Below are 7,799 nucleotides of genomic sequence, written 5' to 3' on the forward strand. Positions count from 1 at the left end.
GGTGAACTGGGCTCAGATAAAATAAAAGCTGATGGGCATCTTAACCTATCCCTTGGGCTGACCTGAGCCCGTGATTACATTTTTGAAATTTAAAAAAACGTTGGGTTATCTTTGGAGGACAGAATTTTCTTTTTCTGCCTGTCTGTGCATCCTGTTATATATAAGCATTTCCTCCAACTGGTCTGGATGGGCAGTTTTCCTTATGATCCTTCCATAGTACTGGTAGGGATATAAAAAGCCCAAATGCAAGACATTTCCCTAGGAACCAAATTTCTCAATCCCTACTTTGAGTTTTTTCCTATGTAGTAAAAGGATAAGGTTCTCAGAAGAGTTTTCTCTTCCTGAGTATGTATGTTTGAGAATTGTTCTTATCCATCTCTGTCTCTCACAAGAGACGGCAAACAGGAAGGGGGAGAGTTAAAAGTTCCTGAAAAAAGGGCCCTTGATGAAACTGAACTATGTGGGTGCAAAGTGCCTGAGATCTATTAGTTTTGGCAACTCCAGTTATTCCAGTGTCTCTCATCATCTGTAAAGTTAACAAGGGCTGATAAGGGATCATGAGGCAGGGTACTGGTTTGTATTTCCAGACTCATAAATATTTCAGAATACCATTTTTTTTTTTTTTTTTTTTTTTTTTTTTTTTTTACAATCAGATACATTAGTTTGCCAAGTATGCTGCTGGATGTTCATTCAGCACTAGTGTTTAACAAAAGCCTCGTTTTAAAATCAGAGGATGTGAGCGGGGGTGCCTCGAGGTGTGCATCACTTGTTATTGTACCTGGCTTTCAAATGCATGTCCTAATTCGAGTGAGAGAGTTGGTATTTGACCTCTAGAAACTGCTGCTGTCTACCTTGAAAAATATATTGTTATGTTCTATGGGCAAAAAAGCATCAATCTTAGCTACACCTTCATATTCTTTCTCATTCTCTAGCTCCGCCAGTGCCCTTGTGTTTCTTTGTACTTCACACTATGGACAGTAGAATCAGGCACCAAAGGGTGAATTTAATTTGGAACAAACCTCTGTCTTGATAGAACTGCCTTTACCCGGGCTCAAACACAGCAACCTGCAATTTCCTGAGGCTGTGCCTCACCTAGCGCTATCACAGGCTCTAAAAATTAAGTCCAGCCTCAGCATTTCTCATAGCTAACCCAACTACAGCAAAAAAGGGGTATAGACACACAAGTCAGCCAAGTAGCAATGGTTTTTCTCCCTGATGTAATCAAATGGAGTGCACGGATATCACTTGATTAACAGCTGCGGTATTAATTTCCCTTTTTGGTTGCTTGACTCACAGCAAGAATCATGTCAAGGCAGCAGAGAAGCAATTAAATTGATTTTAATCTTTGTCAGAGAAGATAACATGCCTCCTTCTCTTCTCATTTAAATAATTAAAGTTTCAGTAGGTATTATTTCTGGCTTTAAAGAAATTGGTATCTTAATGTAATAGAATCCTTGTAATTATATACTTAATGGTCCTTAATAAGTTAATCATGGTTTTTCATTTAACATGTATTTTTTACTTATTAAACTTTTATTTGTTATAGTATCTTTGCTTCAAGAAGAAGGGGGAAAACACACAGAATGACAGATACAAAACAGTTCTGTCATTTCTTGTATTAATCCTTTCAGCATTTATTTTCTTCTTCTTTCATGCTGTCTTGGACTAAAATTTGAAGCAATTTTTTACATTTCAGTTCATTTAAAAGAAGCCCACTTATTTTAATACCAACATATTTAATTTTAATAATGATAAAATTTGGGGCTTCTATGAAAACTTCTTTTAATAACAACATACTTAATTTTAATAATGATGGAAGTTTTTGGCTTCCGTGAAAACTTCCTTGTAGAATATCATATTACTTAAATTGTATTGAGTTCCTTTAAACTTAAAATTTCATTAAGATCTTAGAGAAATATTGGAAAAACATTGCAAATGGTTTTATTCCTCTTCAGTATTCAGTCAGACATTATATAGTTATTTTACTACTCACCCCAACATTGTGAGATGCATTTCAGAGAAAAGGAAATAGAGAAAAACAAATAGGGGCAAAAGTCATCACAGCCTTACTTGTTAGATACTGGATTTCAGCTGTAATGCATATGTAGCCTATATAATGTTGAGCGTTACATAATTTAACTATATAAACCCCAGTTGCTACCAATGAGGGGAGTGACAGAGGAAGTGTTATCCTGGAGAAAGCCTACTTCTCAATGCAGATTCCTATCAAGAAATGAGCTTTTCACCAAAAGGTTTCAACACTGCTTCCTTTTCAGGATGCTGAACACTGACTAAGAGGAGAGAGCACACATTACACGGAGACCATGGTCCCTGTACCAGAAACATTGAGAGTAGAGAGAAGCAAAGCCAGCCTCGTGGAGCTAGTCCCTTTATCCAGGGTCTTGGAGGGATACAGTCTTCTGTAGAAATTAAATAAAGACTGAATTATTCAATGGGTATTTTGAGAAGAGAGCCACTGTAGGCTTATATACTGTGAATTGCAAAATGTTATTGCCTCTGGGTGGACAGGTTTTAAAAAGACATTTTTTTTTTTTTCCTCCCGGCATGGCTGACAAAGGGAAGGCAGGGTGTCAATCCCACCTTTCCCTTCCCTTGCCCAGTGCTTCTTTATGTGCACAACCTGCACAACTGTATGTGGTTTGCAAACATGCATAAGCAAAGACTAACAGCTTCTGAAACAAACTCTGAATCAAAGAGGGAGCATATTAATGCAGATGGCAGAGGAGGTGAGCAGCATGGGCAGACAGAAGCATCACAGAGACTGCAAGAAGAATGCGCCAGACCAGCTCCTAGTGGCCACACTGATTGAGAATTATCACCAGCTCTTTAGGATTTGGAAACTTGGAAACACATTACATGTTCTTCCTAGTGTGTTACAGAGTATATGTGTGTACTTCTGTCTCTTAAAAATATTTAATTTTAAAGAATTGACATATAAAATTATATGTGTTTATCATGTATAACACAATATTTTGAAGTACAGTTCTGTGTCATAAGGATATGTTCTGAGAAATCTATCAATTTTGTCATTGCATAGACATGATAGAGTGTACTTACACAAACCCAGATGGTATAAACTACTACACACCTAGGCTACATAATGTAGCCTATTGTTCCTCAGCTATAAACCTGTATAACATGTTACTGTACTAAATACTATAGACACTGGTGAGTATTTCTGTATCGAAACATATGTAAACATAGAAAAGATGCAGTAAAAATACGGTATTACAATCTTATGAGACCACTGTAGTATATGAGGTCCATCATTGATTAAAACATTGTTATATGGTGCATGACTTTATATATGCATTGTGGAGTGGCTAAATCTAGTTAACTAACAAATGTGATACATCACATAGTTATTATTTTTTGAGGTGAGAACACAATATCCACTCTCTTAGCATTTTTCAAGAATACAGTGTATTAACTATAGTCACCATGCTGAATGGTAGATCTCTGGAACTAATTTCTCCTATCTAGGTGTAATTATGTACCCTTCCATCAACATCTTTCTAACCCCACCCCACAAACACCCCATAATAAAGCCTCTTGTAACCACCATTTTACTCCTTATTCTATGAGAATGGCCTTCTTTGTCTCTCCTTACAGTTTTTGACTTAATGTCTATTTTGCCTGATATTAATACAAGTAGACTTACTCCTGCTCTCTTTTAGCTTCTACTTGAATAGAATATCTTTTTCTGTTCCTTCATTTTCAGTCTGTGTGTCTCTATAGGTAAAGTGAGTCTCCTGTAGGCAGCAGATAATTGGGTTGGCTCTTTTTTTTTTTTTTTTTTTTTTTAAATCCATTCCAGCCACTCTGTGCATTTTGATCAGAACACTTTATCCTTTTACAACCAAGGTAATTATTAGTAGATAAGGACTTACTACTGACATTTTGTTTATTGTTTTCTCATTGTGTGGTAGACTGTTGTGTGTGTTTTTTATTACAGGGTGTATCTTCAGTCATTCTCAATCAATCTTAATGCTCTTGGTTCCTACATTGCTGTCAGCATTGAGGATGTTAGAGTGCAGAGTATCAAAACCAACATTTATCAGAAAGAAAGGATGTTTACACAAACATTAAGGCATGGAAGAGAGTCAGTGGGGTAGGGGTGGAAAATGAAAGAATATCCTAGGCTGAGGAAATCATTGAAGCAAGAGCATGGTGTATATGAGCATGGGTTCTTTTAGAAACTCTTAACACCTGATCAAATGTGGGTGTTTCTTGAAACTGCTGAGCTGATTATGGCACATTCTCTGTCCTGGAGGAGTTGGATGCATTCTTACATCTACCCTATTTGATCCTCATACAAATTTTATGAATTAGATAAGAAACATCTTAATAACTAAAAGTCACTGAAGAGAGAACCTTAAAAAAAGTACTTTAAAAAAGTACACAAGACTTAAGTTTATGCAGCTAACTCTAGGAATGCTGGGACTGGAACCCAGCTGCCTGGCAACTACCGTGGTGCTTTCAACCAGATCAGAGAGGGGCTAGCTTTTTCCTGCTTCTTCCCCAGGTAATAGAGAGAGAGAGAAAAAAGCATTATTGTTGTTATTTTATTATGATGATTATTACTATTATCAGATAGTGAGGGGTGAAGGAAAAGAGTACAGCTAGACCCTTTCATTTCCCTCTGCTAGTAGTGAATATGTGGAAAATCCTTGCAAGGTGAGTTAGCAGATGTGAAATGCAATGAAATGTGTGTGGGGGCATAATAAAGTCAATTAAAGGAGTTCTGAGTATTTGCAGAGCAAGTTTGTTCATCTATCTCAACAACTTTAAAGATATTTTTATTTTAATAAGATAAATAGTTAACTCATCTTGCCAAATAAGTTTTCTGCTAACAACCATATACCTCTCCCATAACACTAATTGCAAAGTGTATTTCTAAAGTGATTCCAGCCCTGTTTGGGCAATCAGTATTATTTACTCTATTTCTTCTAGTCCCTAGCACAATGTCTGGGCTAGAGGATTCATTTGATCACTCAGGAAATATTCATTGAGAACCTACTATGTGGCAGTCACTATTTTAAGTACTTAGGACATAGCAGTGAAAGAAGTAGAAATGATTCTTTCTCTAATGTAGCTTATATTTTGATGGAATATTTCTATAAATAAATAAAGATATGTGTTATAAAGAAACTTAAAGAGATGCGATAATGATGAAATGGGATAATTTGCTTGGGTGCCCAGGAAGGTTTCTTTGAGGAAGTGACATTGGAACTGAGACTCAAATGTCAAGTTTCAAATGTAGGAAAAAGCTTTGCATGTCTGAAAAATGGAAAGATGGATATTATGGCTTGAGGCTGAAGGGGAAAAGAAAGTGGTGTGGAGATGAGTGGAAGGATTCCAAGGTGGTCTTTTCACAGAGGAGGGTGAGGGAGCTAGGTAATGTCAAAAGCTGACCCATGTTGCTAGGCTGTCAAAAGTACCAGGCTACAAAGATTCTCCAAAACTTAATTAAATTTAAAAATATTTGTGCTCCGAAGGACACAATCAAGAAAGTAAAAAAATAACCTACCAAATGGGAGAAAATATTGGCAAATCATGTATCCAATAAGAGGCTTGTATTCAGAAATATAAAGAACTCTTACAATTCAATAGATAAATAAACCAATTTAAAAAGTGGGCAAAGGAGTTGAATAAATGTTTCTTTAAGGAAGAGATATAAATGGCCAATTAACAAATGGAAAGATCCTCTTCATCTTTAGTTATCAGAGAAATGCCAATCAAATCATGAAATACTCTCTCATACCCACTAGATGGCTAGAATTTAAAAAGTCAATAACAAGATGTTGGCAAGGATATGGAAAACAATCCGCATACCCTTCTGGGAATGTAAATGGGAATGTTAGATGGTGCAGCTGCTTTAAATGTCAAATGGTCCAGCAATTCTATTTCTATGTATATATACCCAAGAGAAATGAAAGCATATGTCTCAACAAAAGCTTGTACACAAATGGCATTATTCATAATAGCCAAAGGTGGGAATAACTCAAATGACCATCGACTGATAAATGAACAAAAAAATGTGGCATATCCATACAATGGAATTGGCCATAAAAAGGAATGAAATGCTAATACATGCTACAACATGGATGGAATTTGAAAACGTGATGGTAAGTGAAAGAAGCCAATCACAAAGGGCCACTTATATCATTCCATTCATGTGAAGTTTCCAGAACAGAGAATTCTATGAGTCAGAAAGTAAATTAGTAGTTGCTTGGTGGTGGGGGATGAGAAGACAGGGGTAGTAGTTAAAGGGTAAAGGATTTCTTTTTGAGGTGATGAACATGTTCTAAAATTTGCTGTGGAGATAGTTGCATAAATCTGTAAATATATTAAAAGTCACGACATTGTACACTTGAAATGGGTGAATTGTATGGTGTGCGAAATACATCTTAATAAAGCTATTTTAAAAAAACACTAAAAAAGCTCCCAAAGCCTAAGGTACACTTTATACTACCCAAGAGATTCAGGCTCTTCAGATAAAATTTACTACTTCCAGATTAGAATACTTTTGTGCCCAAGGGAGAATCATCAATGAGGCTATTCTTAGAACACAAAGCTTTCCTTCCTAAAATACTGGAAAGGAGCAACACCTTGAACACCACAGGAAACCCATAAATATCTAATTTGCACCACTGCATGATCAAAGCAGCTTGCTTCTTCCACTCATTAGCAACACTCAAAAATATATTCTAGCTCTTTGCCTGCTGAAAGGGATATTTACATTTGCTCTTTGCACGAACTAAATAAGCCCTGTTTATGCCTACAGTTTCTCTGCAGCTCTGGTCCACCTGAACTGTGTTTGGAAAGTAGATAGAGAGCTGTTCTGGGACAAACACGGTGGCAGAAGGTGTGAGTGTTGTATGAGAAATCATTTAAATTAATGCATTTGGAATCATGAATTTCAAACTAACTCTAGAATTAAGAATCTTTCAGCTTCCTAGATGACAAGAAATTGGCCATTGTATTTGACTACCTGTAACATGCCCTTTGTCTTGCAGGTGAACTGGTCATAGCAGAGGCAAATTTTAAGCCCTTTAAAATAGAAAATACCTTATTCATCACTGTACTCTTTAATCTATAATTTAGTGGTTTTGTGTATAACATGTGTTCAGTGATGTTTAAATTGAATTTTAATTAATGGATTACCTCGAGAACAAGTTCAAGAAAAATTTCAATGATTGAAATTAATAAAATTGAACACACGATGAATGGTATTAGCCACCTGTAGGTCTGACCCACCCTGGGAGCTGGCATATAAATGGCTATCTGAACCAGAGTCTGCAGCTGCCAATCAGGAAGCCATGGAATTGATGATGCTACTGTAAGTTGATATGGAAAGAAACGGAAAGTCAGACTTCCCCATTACAAATAATGCTCAACTTATAATGGGGCTGTGTACTGATAACCAATCATAGGTCAAAAATATCATAGGTTGAAAATTTAATACCCCAAGAAACCCATCATAAAATAGAAATATAGTAAACTGAACCATTGTAAATTGAGGACTGTCTGTATTTTTTAGCCCAGTTAATGGAAGACCTTGTAATTGGTGGACATAAGCATTCAGTTCACTAGACTGAGGCTCTGCTTGGTGGCAGAATAGTTCAGTAGGCTTTACCACAGTGTGCATGAGATATGTAATTTCCTCCACTATCATTATGGGACAAGGTTCCCAGGTGTTGACATATATGGAGCTGTATATTTGCCAGTCACAAGGATCAAATTTGTCTCTTCTCTTTCTCTTGATTCCACAATAA

The 7,799-nt window shown here is 36.4% G+C and overlaps 1 long non-coding RNA gene across 1 annotated transcript; it reads left to right on the forward strand.

Moving 5' to 3' along the window:
• The first annotated feature begins 652 nt into the window (after positions 1-652).
• LOC126947609 (uncharacterized) lies at positions 653-3,585 on the forward strand. The gene is made up of 2 exons (XR_007723133.1): positions 653-755; positions 2,277-3,585. It is a non-coding gene; the product is annotated as an uncharacterized LOC126947609 (long non-coding RNA).
• The last annotated feature ends 4,214 nt before the right edge of the window (positions 3,586-7,799 follow it).

Source organism: Macaca thibetana, chromosome 1 (genome assembly GCF_024542745.1).
Source record: "Macaca thibetana thibetana isolate TM-01 chromosome 1, ASM2454274v1, whole genome shotgun sequence".
Lineage (NCBI taxonomy): Eukaryota > Metazoa > Chordata > Mammalia > Primates > Cercopithecidae > Macaca > Macaca thibetana.